Source organism: Silurus aristotelis, assembly GCF_946808225.1.
Source record: "Silurus aristotelis genome assembly, chromosome: 4".
Lineage (NCBI taxonomy): Eukaryota > Metazoa > Chordata > Actinopteri > Siluriformes > Siluridae > Silurus > Silurus aristotelis.
Window position 1 is genome coordinate 7,330,895 of NC_139577.1, and position 13,318 is coordinate 7,344,212.

Sequence of the window (13,318 nt, forward strand, 5' to 3'; positions counted from 1 at the left end):
CAGAGTTTAATTTCCTAATTGCAGAAACAGGATGATCTGTGTGTGTGATATTTATTTATTCTTCACTAGATGTGAATAAAACCCTATTTAGGCAGCCTCCTGAGGGTTTTACGGTGTCCACATTAACCACATGATTCATGTTGGACCTCATGGCATACATCACATAAATGCATTTCATCTCGTCCTCTTCCTGCTACGACTCTGACCTTCATTTTATTATACAGCACTTATGCTCCATCCGAAATTTAAGCTTTATTCACTAAATTGTGGACTAATATAGAGAATGGAATTAGTGATGATCATTAAGGGAATTCAATCAACTAGACGATTTGTTCATCATTCTGTATTAGTTAAGTCACATTCATTGTTCGCAAACCACATGTCCTATTCACTCTTAAGGCCACATAAACACACACTCCACTTCAATACCATCAGTCCACTGTGGGTGTTTCCCAAATCACACACTCCACTTGAACACCATCAGTCAACTGTGGGTGTGTCCCAAATCACATGTTGTACCTAATCACAATCCGTAAACTGTGGTTGTGTCCCAAATCACACATTCTACCTAATCACAATCAGTCCACTGTGGGTTTGTCCCAAATCACACATTCTACCTAATTACATTCAGTACACTCTGGGTGTGTCCCAAATCACAAATTCTACCTAATCACAATCAGTCCACTGTGGGCTTGTCCCAAATCACACATTCTACCTAATCACAATCAGTACACTCTGGGTGTGTCCCAAATCACAAATTCTACCTAATCACAATCAGTCCACTGTGGGCTTGTCCCAAATCACACACTCCACTTCAACACCATCAGTCCACTGTGGGTGTGTCCCAAACCACACATTCTACCTAACTACTATCAGTACACTGTGGGTGCGTCCCAAATTACACAATCTGCCTAAACACCATCAGTCCATTTTGGATGTGTCCCAAATCACTCACTCTACCTTAACCCCATCAGTCTACTGTGGCCATGTCCCAAATCACACATTATTAATTTTACAAGACACAACATCTCCCCTACAGTATTACTGTCCTCACCGTAGATGCGTCCCAAACCACACACTACAGTTAATCGATTCTCATTTCAGGTCACGTAAGCAGCATCCTCAGTCCACTGTGGGCGTATCCCAAACCAAAAACACTAATGCTAATATGAGTTCAGTGGTATTGAGCGTGTACAAAAAAGAGAAGACGACACTCTGTGCCAGTGTATCTATGAGATCTCGAGGAAAAATTGCCGTATTGATTTTTCTGTCCCACTCTTATTCCCTTAGGATGGGGGGAAAATGAAAGAGTCATTATGATGCTGCTCGGGGTGTTGGTGTGCAAAGAGACGAGTCCTCGAAGTCCACTTTCACTGCTGTTTCTTTAATTTCTTGCGCTTTAGAAATGTGCTGCATTGTAATAGTTCACTATTAATGCTGAAATGAGGACAGCGTTCTGGATGAGGAGGATACAGTGTGCTGGACCGCTTTCCTTCTTTAATGTGTCCCGATGAGTGTGTGTTTGTGTGTGTGTGTGTGTGTGTGTGTGTGTGTGTGTGTGTGTGGATTGCTGCAATGCAGGGGTCTCTGATCCTGACCCATCGCTAATCGCTTGAACGTTTTGTCAGCGTAAGGGAAATGCATGGCCGTCCATCAGCACCAAAATGCTGCGTATCAGCCTTCCATTAGACTCCATTAGTGATTAGTAATTACTCAGCGCATCACACACACACACACACACACACACACACACACACACACACACACACACACACACACACAGAGGACTGCTTGAGATATAAGGCTAATTTCAGATATTAACCTTTATCAACATGTCCCGCCGACCGGGAATGACAGTAAAAAAATGTAGACATCATTGCAAAAGGCTGTTTTTTTTCCTTTTGATATCGACTCGTATGTCGAGGTACCACTGTGCTTCAAAATGCAAATACAAATATTTGCACACTGGTTTAGACTTTTTGGCCTCTAATTACCGCTGCAATTTTGCTATACAACAATAGCAATTTGTGAAACGTTTCCGGACAGAGGTTCGTCGTGTACGCGTTCTGTTGCCGAAAGTGAACGTGGCAGGATTGCTCTGTGGTACACGGCATCGCTTCATTGCGTAGTTTGTCATCTCCATCTTGTATGCTTGTTTCATTTTCCGCCTCATTAGCCAAGTTTTTCAGGCTGCTGGAGAATAAACTGCACCAGAACCCGCGTTACATATCTGCACAAAATCAAGAAAGGGAGAATAACTTCTCCTCCTTGAGTTCTGGATTCTGAATGGTCAGAAGGTGTTCAAAAATATTCTATAGCAGAAACTTGTTTCGTGAATGTTCCACAACGGTTTCACAGCTAGAAACTGATAAAAACTATGAAAGTCTTTCAATTAAAATTATATAGAATATAGAATTATAGTTTGTATTTTTATACGTTAATAGTTACGCTCAATAATAGAACTTATAGAACATATACTTATTGGCTGACATCCTTATTGCAGGTCAAAGGTACATAAATAGCTAGGGGGAGTGGTAGCTCAGTGGTTAAGGTGCTGGGTTACTGATCAGAAGATCCGCGGTTAAAGCCCCGGGATCGCCAAGCTGCCACACTTGGGCCCTTGATCAAGGCCTTTAATCCTCTGTGCTCCAGGGACGCCGTTTTATGACTGACCCTGCGCTCTGACCCCAGCTTCAGAGCTGGGACATGCAAAGGATGAATTTCATTGTGCTGTAATGTATATGTGACAAATAAAGGCTATTCTATAATCTTTTTGTCACGTTCCTGCGTTGCCTATTCCTTCAGGCAAATGTGATTCGTGTTCTTTCAAACGTTTTGAAAAAATTTTCGTTTTATGTGTAAATGATAATATAAAGACGGACGGTATCTGCAGGGACTGCTTGAATATGTCCTCTGCCCTCTGGGCTTCAGTCATTTCGTCAAGGCCATAAGATCCATAGAGTGGATATAATGGCCAATGAGTCCTGCAGTGACCGTGCTAATAACAAAATCGTGTTGTGCATGTTGATGTGAATCTGACACACACACACACACACACACACACACACACACACACACACACACACACACACACACACACACACGTAAGTTTTGTATTTACGTGTACAAAATTCTTGGTTCTACTTAAGTGAAGTAAGTAAGGTTCTACTAGAGAAGGAGGAGTGGCATTTGTGGCTTAGATCTACTGTAAAAAAAAGTGTGGACACTTTCATAGTTCTAGTGAAAAAGGTGTGGCCTCTGTCTTAATCCTAGTAAAGGAGGCATGGCCTCTGTGTCTTCATCCTTGCGAAGGAGGAGTGTCAGCCCTAGTGAAGGGCCTCTGTGTCAGTTTGGATGTCCACGGCGACAAAAGTTATTTGACACCGGCTATTTCAAAAAATTAAAAGTGAAAGAATTGAAACAAATATATGTATTTGTTTATTTCCTCACTTCTCAGTTCCTTTACGTGTTTGCCACTTTGTCTTGATTCTCAATCAGACGCAATTTGTAGCGTGACTGATGGTCCACCTGTAAAATTTAATCATCCTGATTCCCTAATTAATTCAATAAATTAGACACATTCACACTCACACCCACACACTGTTTTGTGTGTATTCCATAACAAATGTAATGAAAGCTTTTAATTCTGCAGAATGGTTTAGAAAACTTAAAAAGGAGGAGATCCAAACCCAGTAGACTTTCTGGATATAATCCAGGGAATGTAACTGAATAAATGTAGATTAATATTATTATTCAGATCTTCTTCCTCTTCTTTTTTTGGTTGCTTTACCCCATGTCCCTCCTCTGCACCATGTCCAAAACATCTCAATCTAGCCTCCCACACCTTGTCTCCAAAATGTCCTACATGCGCTGTCCCTCTAATAACTCATTTCTAATCCTGTCCATCGTCGTCCCAATGAAAATCTCAGCATCTTCAGCTCTGCTACCTCCAGCTCCACCTCCTGTCTTTTAGTCAATGGCACTGTTTTTAAACCATACAACATTGCTTTCCTTTTCACTCTTGCAGATACCCTTCTATTACAAATCACTCCTGTCACTCTTCTCCACCCACTCCACCCTGCCTGCACTCTTTTCTTCACTTCTCTAACACACTCTCCATTACTTTGCTCTGTTGACCCCGGATACCTGAACTCCTCCACCTTATCCACCTCTTCTCCCTGCAACTGCACCAATCCACTGCCCTCCCTCTCATTCACACACATGTACTCTGTCTTACTCCTACTCCTACGACTTTCATTCCCTTTCTCTCCAGGCTCTTCCCCACCTGCTCCCTACTCTCACCACAAATAACAATATCATCTGCAAACATCATAGTCTATGGAGACTCCTGTCTGACCTTGTCCATCAACCTGTCCATCAACACTGCAAACAGGAAAGGGCTCAGAACCGATCCTTGATGCAATCCAACCTCCACCTTGAACCAGTCTGTCGTTCCTACTGCACAATTCACTGCTGTTACACTGTCCTTATACATGTCTTGCACCACCCTCACATACTTCTCTGACAACCTGACTTACTCATACAATACCACAACTTCTCTCTCGACACCCTGTTGTACGCTTTATCTAAATCCACAAATACACAATGCAACTCCTTCTGACCTTCTCTATACTTCTCCATCAATATTCTCAAAGCAAATAATGTGTCTGTGGTGCTCTTCCTCGGCATGAAACCATACTGTTGCTCACAGATGGTCACCTCTTCTCTTAGCCTGGCTTCCACTTTATGGTGTGACTGATAAACTTATTCCCCTGTAGTTAATGCAGGTCTGCACATCTCCATTATTCTTAAAAAAAAAAAAAAGTACCAGCACACTCCTTCTCCATTCCTCAGGCATCCTCTTACCTTCCAAAATCTTGTTAAACATTCTTGTTTAAAACTCCACTGCCATCTCTCCTAAAAAGCTCCATGCTTCTACTGGTATGTAACTTGGTCCTACCTACTTTCCACTCTTCATCCACTTAATCACTGCTTTCACTTCCTCCTTACTAATCCTATCCACGTCCTGCTTTACTATCTTTACTTTAATATCCTTACTTCTCTCTCTCTCTCTCTCTCTCTCTCTCTCTCTCTCTCTCTCTCTCTCTCTCTCTCTCTCTCAATTTCTTTATTCATCAGCTTCTGAAAATACTCCCTTCAATTTCTCAACACACTTTTTTCACTAGCCAACCCATTTCTATCTACATCCTTTATTGCTCTAACTTGCAGCACATCCTTCCCAGCTCGGTTCCTCTGCCTGGCCAATCGGTATAAATCCTTTTCTCCTTCCTTAGTGTCCAACTTCTCATACAGCTCCTCATATGCCTTTTCCTTTGCTTTTGCCACATCCCTCTAAACCTGCTGCTGCATTATCTTGTACTCCTTTTTACTTTTCTCATCTCTCTGCCGATACCAATTCTGTATCTTTCTCCTTATGCTTTCCTGTATTTCTCTCTTCCTCTACTGTCTTCCTCCCTTATCACTTCTGCAGTAGTTGCCCAATCATCCAGCACCTTTTCACCACCACCGAGCCCCTGTCTGACCTTTTCCCTGAACCTTACACTACATTCTTCCACCTTCAATTTTCACTATCTTATTCTTTTTACAGTCCTCACTCTCCTCCTTGTTTTCTTAACCTCCAAAGCCATCCTACAGACCACCATCCGATGCTGTCTAGCTACACTGTCCCCTGCCAACACCTTACGGTCTCCAATCTCTATCATGTGGCATCTCCTGCATAAAATGTAGTACACTGCACCTTCTTCCACTATTGTACATCACCCTATGACCCTCCTTGTTCTTAAAATAAGTATTCTTCCATTCTTCCATTCTTCCGCTTCAATTTCCATCCTTTTCACAAAATCTACTACTACCTGCCCTTCCACTTTGCTGGCCTTAAGGAGACCCTCCCCATTTATCCAGGCTTGGGACTGGTACTAAGAGTGCACTAGCTTGTGCAACCTAATGGCTGGGTTTTTAATATTATTATTGGAGTGAGCATTTGTTTTGTGGGTTAGCATGGTTAACATGGTTAGCGTATTTTGTTTAGTTTTTGGTCTGTGTAGAAAAACTCTCTTCGTGGTACTTGGAGGTTGATTGACCCAGCACAAAGTTAACGGCATGGTCTGTTTGGATAACAGTCTATTCAGTCTATTTAGTCTATTAATATTGTATTACAGGGATTTTTTAGCCTCTTTAGCAAAATTCTGCTTTCAGCTTCAGATTATTTACTCAAATGCCATTGTGGGTTTTAGCCTGTTTAACTCAAAATGTATTTAGATAACTACTATGTTGCTAGTAGTAGCTTATGTTATAAACACTATTGGCAAAAAAATAAAAAAAATAATGTAATGCTAGTTCATATGTTAGCCTATTTACTGTAATGCTAGTTTGTGTGTTTAACCAATAGTTAACTACTCACTACTACTACTACTTCCTTCTGCTCTGTGGTAGGGGTAGCCTGTTATCCAATGTACTAATTGGCAAAACTCACTATCACGCTAATTTATATGCTAGCTACGTTACTATGATGATACTTTACTATCCAGTCGTTAGCTTGAAATCATCGTCTTGAGTGTTTAATTCTGTTCCCATAAATAATGGCACCCTGATAGAAACCATGTATCTTAGCGACCGCATTAGCATCTGGGATTTACTTTCACAGAGAAAACTTTTGAAAGTGTAAGACAGCCGAAAGTTCAGTGACCCTAATGTTTAAGAAAGAAAAGAAATAAAAAAGTCAGCATGAAAAATAATTTAGATGAAGCACATTTTTATAGTATGAGAGCCGCTCTGTTCCTCAATAAAGAAGGTATTTGATGGCACTGGGAGCGAGGGATCCAGAGAGAGAGAATGAGTGAGAGAAAGAGAGAAAGAGAGAGAGAGAGAGAGAGAGAGAGAGAGAGAGAGATTATTGTTGTCATTTCTTTTTTATTTAAATCAGAGATCAAAAAAGACATATAAGTGAGTGTCAGTGCTTTCTCATTCCCTGACGTTATTCTCATAAACATACAAATTAATTTTATTAGATCATTAAATTAAAGCAATTTTTTTTTCTTTTAGGATGTGGCACAAAAAAACCCAGATGAGGATGAGGTTCCCCCTCAAGGTTTCTTCCTCTTACTGTCCCTTCACCACTGGCACATTCATTAGGGACAAACTTCTAGGGAAAAATTTATAATTTTAATATTTACATTTATAACATATTTCTTTCTGTAAAGCTGCTTCAGGATAATGTGCATTGTTAAAAGCACTGTACAAATAAAACTGACAAAAACCCCGACCCCTTTTTTCTTGTTTTTAATGACTTTCCGAGCATTTAGCGCTACTTATAGACACGCAATTAAGTGCGCTAGTTCACTAATATTTAGCCCTAGATATATAACACTAGGTAAATCATGGAGCTATTTGATTAACTAAGTTTTTTTATAAGCGGTAACAGAGCGTAAACTGTTAAATCCTGGAAAACCCCACTCTTTTTAAAACTCTGATATTAGAGACTCCTTCCAACAACAATGAAATAAGTGTCCACACTGTTAAAAAAATAAATAAAAATTTATCTCTTTCCATCTACACTGGGTTTTTGTCAACGAAATTGTAGCGTATCCAAAATGGATAAAGTTGAAAACGCAGTTTTTGCAGCGCAGTGAGGACTGAGGACACTTTGAAAAGTGATGACGCATTTTTTGTCATGTGACAAAAGTCAAAGTAAATAAACGTCAGGCGGAAATGGCATGTGTTGAAACATATTATGTTTTGCTCATGTGCAGTACTGGGACGTAAGCATTTTGAAATGTTTCAGTGTGGAACTTTTGGGAAACATTTAAAAACAATAGTGTGCGAGAAGCGTACGTAATTTTTCCTGGATTTTTGATAGATAGTAGATAAAGTAGATGTATCAGAAGAGTCCGTCTCTGGTAATAAGCTGTTGCTATAGAAAATGTGGTGCTGTGATATGATTCATATCCATTTCTGTTGTAACAAATAATAGGAGTGAATATTGCACTACAAAAATCTTGTGTGTGTGTGTGTGCACTAGAGAGAGAAAATGATAAGGTCTTCATTTTAAACATTGTTTTCTAGACACCTCTATTGAAAATCGATAGTGTTTCATTAGGACCGGAGCAGAGCAGAATCGATCTCAGAATAAACACATGGGGAATCACTGGATTTTTTAAATCTCCTGTTGATGGAGCAAAGTCGTCTAAACATCGCCTGTTCTTTATGTAGGTTTGCTGTACCAGCAAGTCAGAGACGGGTGGTACATTTGTTTTCCTGTGTGTGTGTGTGTGTGTGTGTGTGTGTGTGTGTGTGTGTGTGTGTGTGTGTGTGGGAATGAGGCGTGTTGTTCAATAGGTCGTTGGCGTTTATTTCACAGAGTAATTTAACAATGATTTGGTACTGAAGCTCAGTTCTTCAGTTCCCCGAGGCCAGAAATGTAATCTTCTGTTTTATTGGAACAGCAGCATTACGGAAATCCAGAATTTAGAACCTCAACAGAAAGCAACTAGCAACAGATAAGTTGCAATTTTTATTTTGTATTTTTTTTTTGCAAATTGCTGTAAAAAAAAAAAAAAAAAAAAATTTTCAGAACAATTTTTCTGAACTTGAAATTATTAATTATTCCTTAGAACAATTCCTCCGAATGATTCCCCAGTTAGCTACTTTAGAACGATTCTCCAGAACTCTTTCTCAAAACCATCCCTCGAAATGATTCCTCAGAGCGATTCCTCACAATGCTCCCTCAGGAAGCTCCCGCAAAACACTTCCTCAGGATGATTTCTTAGAATAATTTCTCAGAATGCTTCCACAGAATGCTCCCGCAAAACGATCCCTCAGAATAATTTCTCAGAATGCTTCCTCAGAACGCTCCTGCAAAACGATCCCTCAGAATACGTTCTCAGAATGTTTAATCAAAACGCTCACGCAGAACGATCCCTCAGAATAATTTTTTAGAATGCTTCCACGGAACGCCCCCACAATACGATCCCTCAGAATTATTTCTCAGAATGCTTCCTCAGAACACTCCCGCAAAACGATCCTTCAGAATAATTTCTCAGAATGCTTTCACAAACCGCTCCCACAAAACGATCCCTCAGAATAAATTCTCAGTATGCTTCCACAGAACGCTCCAGCAAAACGATCCCTCAGAATAATTTCTCAGAGTGCTTCCACAGAACGCTCCCGCAAAACGATCCTTCAGAATAATTTCTCAGAATGCTTCCTCAGAACGCTCCCGCAAAACCATCCCTCAGAATAATTTTTAGAATGTTTAATCAGAATGCTCCCGCAAAACGATCCCTCAGAATAATTTTTTTAGAATGCTTCCTCAGAACGCTCCTGCAAAACGATCCCTCAGAATAATTTCTCAGAATGCTTCCACAGAACGCTCCCGCAAAAACGATCCCTCAGAATAATTTCCCAGAATGTTTAATCAGAACGCTCCCGCAAAACTATCCCTCAGAATAATTCTCAGAATTCTTACTTAAAATGCTCCCGCAAAACCATCCCTCAGAATAATTTCCCAGAATGTTTAATCAGAACGCTCCCGCAAAAACATCCCTCAGAATAATTTCTCACAATGCTTCCTCAAAACGCTCCCGCAAAATGATCCCTCAGAATAATTTCTCAAAATGCTTCCTCAGAACGCTCTCGCAAAACGATCCCTCAGAATTGTTTTGATTGCTGCTTTTATCTACTTGCACCATCATACAGTTCAGCGTCAGTTAAACAGCAAGCAGAACATTTTGAAAAGAATAAATTATGGAAGAAACTACTGACTCAAACTTGTCACATCACCCGTAATTTTTTTTAAACGGTTGATAAGAAGGTTCAGGGCTGACTCATTAATATCATTCTATTATTAGATTGATGTGGTAAGAGTAACTTTAAGAGTCATTTTACAAAAACTGAGTTGATTTAGTCAAGAGTTTTGCAATAGAAATAATAGGAACATTATTAATCATATTACTTAGATAGGTAAGTACATTTAAAGCCAAATACTTTTGTTCTTTTACTTAAGTAATTGAGTAATATTTTGCAAAGTTCATCTCTACTTTTACTCAACTACATGGTTTGTGTACTGCGTTTAATACTGTGCTGAGCACATACAGTATCATGTCAATCAAGCAATTATTATTTTTTAACACTGAGTATTGTTAAGTGTGTTTTTTTTTTAACTTACATTTAAAAAAAAGCCACAAGAGACAAAATTATTTGTAAAGTGTCTTGCTGCCTGCCTGCATGACTGTAGGCACTTTTGTTGTTAGCTTTGTTTGTTTTAAACGTGACTCTATGACTTTGATTTAAACGTGACTAATTCTTGAGAAATTATATATTTTTTTGCTGTACAGCATAACAGCATCTTTAAAAGTCAGTAATGACCTGCTAATTCGATACCATTTCGTTATTCATTGCTAACATCTTAGCTATGATGGTGGTAAGTAGGGTGAGAGCTGCATGAGCAGACACAGGAGCTCAAATAATCTCCACAATAATTCATTCTAAAGCTCTATTCATCTTCTCTTATCACCCGCTCTGCACTCTGAAAAAGAGAGTAATCCCTTTCTGTTATAATTTCAGAAAGTGTGAATAAAAATTGTGAGAACCGAAAACCAGAAACATAATCAACATATTTGTATTACTTATTACTTAAAACCTAAACCGAAAAAAATAAATAAATTAAACCCTAAATAAATGAAATGCAAATATTTGTTTTATTACAAATTTATAAATAATAATAATAATAAATAATAATAATAATAATAAAACAATAAAGTACCAAATAATAATTAATAAAATAAATCAATGAATAATTATTTGATTGTGGTTGAACAAATACTACATTCTACAGCATTACATATGATACAAGTAAATTATAAAATTTTATCTAAAATATATATATATATATATATATATATATATATATATATATATATATATATATATATATATATATATATACACACACAAAAAGAAAATGTGTAATGTAATATGTATTCATTCACATCCAGTGACTTCGTACAGACGATATAAAGCCATCCAAGTGAGAGACGGTGATTTAAAGCCTGTGTCTGTGTGTGTGTGTGTGTGTGTGTGTGTAAAAGAGAGAGAGATAGAAGGAGAGGGAGTGATGAGGTGAAACACTTGCCGTTCTCAGCAGAAAGACTCTGAGATGTTCGATCACTAAAAATAATGGGCATGAATTATTCATGTTACAACCTGCAGGATCATCACAACCTGCAGGATCATCACAACCACACCTCTCTCTCATTCTCTCTCTCTCTCTCTCTCTCTCTCTCTCTCTCTCTCTCTCTCTCTCTCTCTCTCTCTCTCTCTCTCTCTCTCTCTCTCTCCCTTCCTCTCACTATCCCTGTTTATCTCTCTCTGTCTGTCTGTCTCACTCGCTACCTGTCTATCCTCCTCTCTTTATATCAGTCTCTAGCCCTCTCTTACTCTCTTCTTCACTTTCTCTCTGTCTCTTCCCCCCCCCCCCCCCTCTAGAGAGTGGTAACTCTCTCTCAATCGGCCCATATCTCTCTCTCTCTCTTTCTACCTGTTTCTCAATTTCTTTTTCTGTTTCTCTTACTCTATCTGTCTATATCTTGTCTATATCTCTTTCATTACATACTGTGGTTCTGTTTTGATTACTTCTCACCTGATAGCCTGCCACTACTTCTGCCTCTTACTCGAGCATAAAAGAAAAAATCTGCAATGAAATCATAAGAATGACAGCCACTGACTTTCTCCAGCGTTAAGTTCACACTTAATTATCGTGGATGATGTCACGATCATGGCTGTCAAATCCGCTTAGCGCTTGCGCTAGCAAGAGTGCAGCAAGTTGTCTGGAATGTCGTTGTGTGTTTCGTCAGCTTTCATGGGATAGGTGACATTAATGACCTCGCATTCCTGGTTCCTGCAGACTGAAATGACGCATTGATCACGTTGGGAGCACGATCATGCATGCTTTTTATTTTACCCCTTTAATGCAATGCTAATTCGGAAATTTACGCTCAAAATGGAAGCAGTGGTAAAAATCTAGTTTTGAGCAAAACACTCCTCGTCAAAGTGGTCAAATTTGTTTATTTCTATAGAGACAATGTCTGTTTGTCTGTTTGTGATAACATAATAAATAAGCGAGCTAATGAGTAACGGCAAAGTTGAAATTTCGTGTATACACAAATCAAGAAAAATCAGTACACACATGTCAAGATTCAGATTCAAATTAATACAAGGCTGTGGAGAAAATGCTGAAGCTCGCCAGCAGCAGTGATGCTAAAAACACCACAGATTGATCAGAAACATCAACATTTCAGAGTGACCAGTTTTGATTTAATGAGCTGATAGCTAAATACAAACATCCCAGAATGATTATTAATACCAACATTTACCATAGAAGTGTTAATAAATGACAAAATAATATTCAAAAAGTAACTTGGAACACTTCAATTGTGGTTAAAATTGAGTACATTCAGAATAAGCCAGCTAATGAGTAATGGCTAACCATGTAGCAAGCTAGCAATTAGCCCACATTCTGAAATGAACAAGAACATCAGCATTTACCTCAGAAATTGGTATAAATGATAATAAGTAATGGTTTCTCAAGATATTTTCTTTTCCTTCCTGATGTATTTGAAGATATTTTGGTGAGTCTTTTAATCTGTAGATCTCTCTCTCTCTCTCTCTCTCTCTCTCTCTCTCTCTCTCTCTCTCTCTCTCTCTCTATATATATATATATATATATATATATATATATATTATATATATATATATATATATAATATATATATATATATATATATATATATATATATATATATATATATATATATATATATATATATATATATATATATATATATATATATATATATATATATATATATATATTACAAGGAGATGTGGCAGCTGATAAAGAGGTATGTAGCGAAAGCCAAAGAAAAGGCATATGAGGATGAGATGTATGAGAAGGAGAAAAGGATTTATACCGATTGTCCAGGCAGAGGGATCAGCAGCTGATGAATAAGGAAAATGAGAGAAAGAGAAGGTTGGATGGTGTGGAGTTGGTGAAGCAGGAAGTGGATAGGATTAGTAAGGAGGAAGTAAAAGCAGCGATTAAGAGGATAAAGACTTAAAAGTCGGTAGGACCCGATGACATACCGGTAGAAGCATGGAGATGTTTAGAAGAGATGGCAGTGGAGCTTTTAACAAGAATGTTTAACAAGATTCTGGAAGGTGAGAGGATGCCTGAGGAATGGAGAAGGAGTGTGCTGGTACCGATCTTTATGAATAAGGGAGATGTGCAGGCCTGCAGTAACTA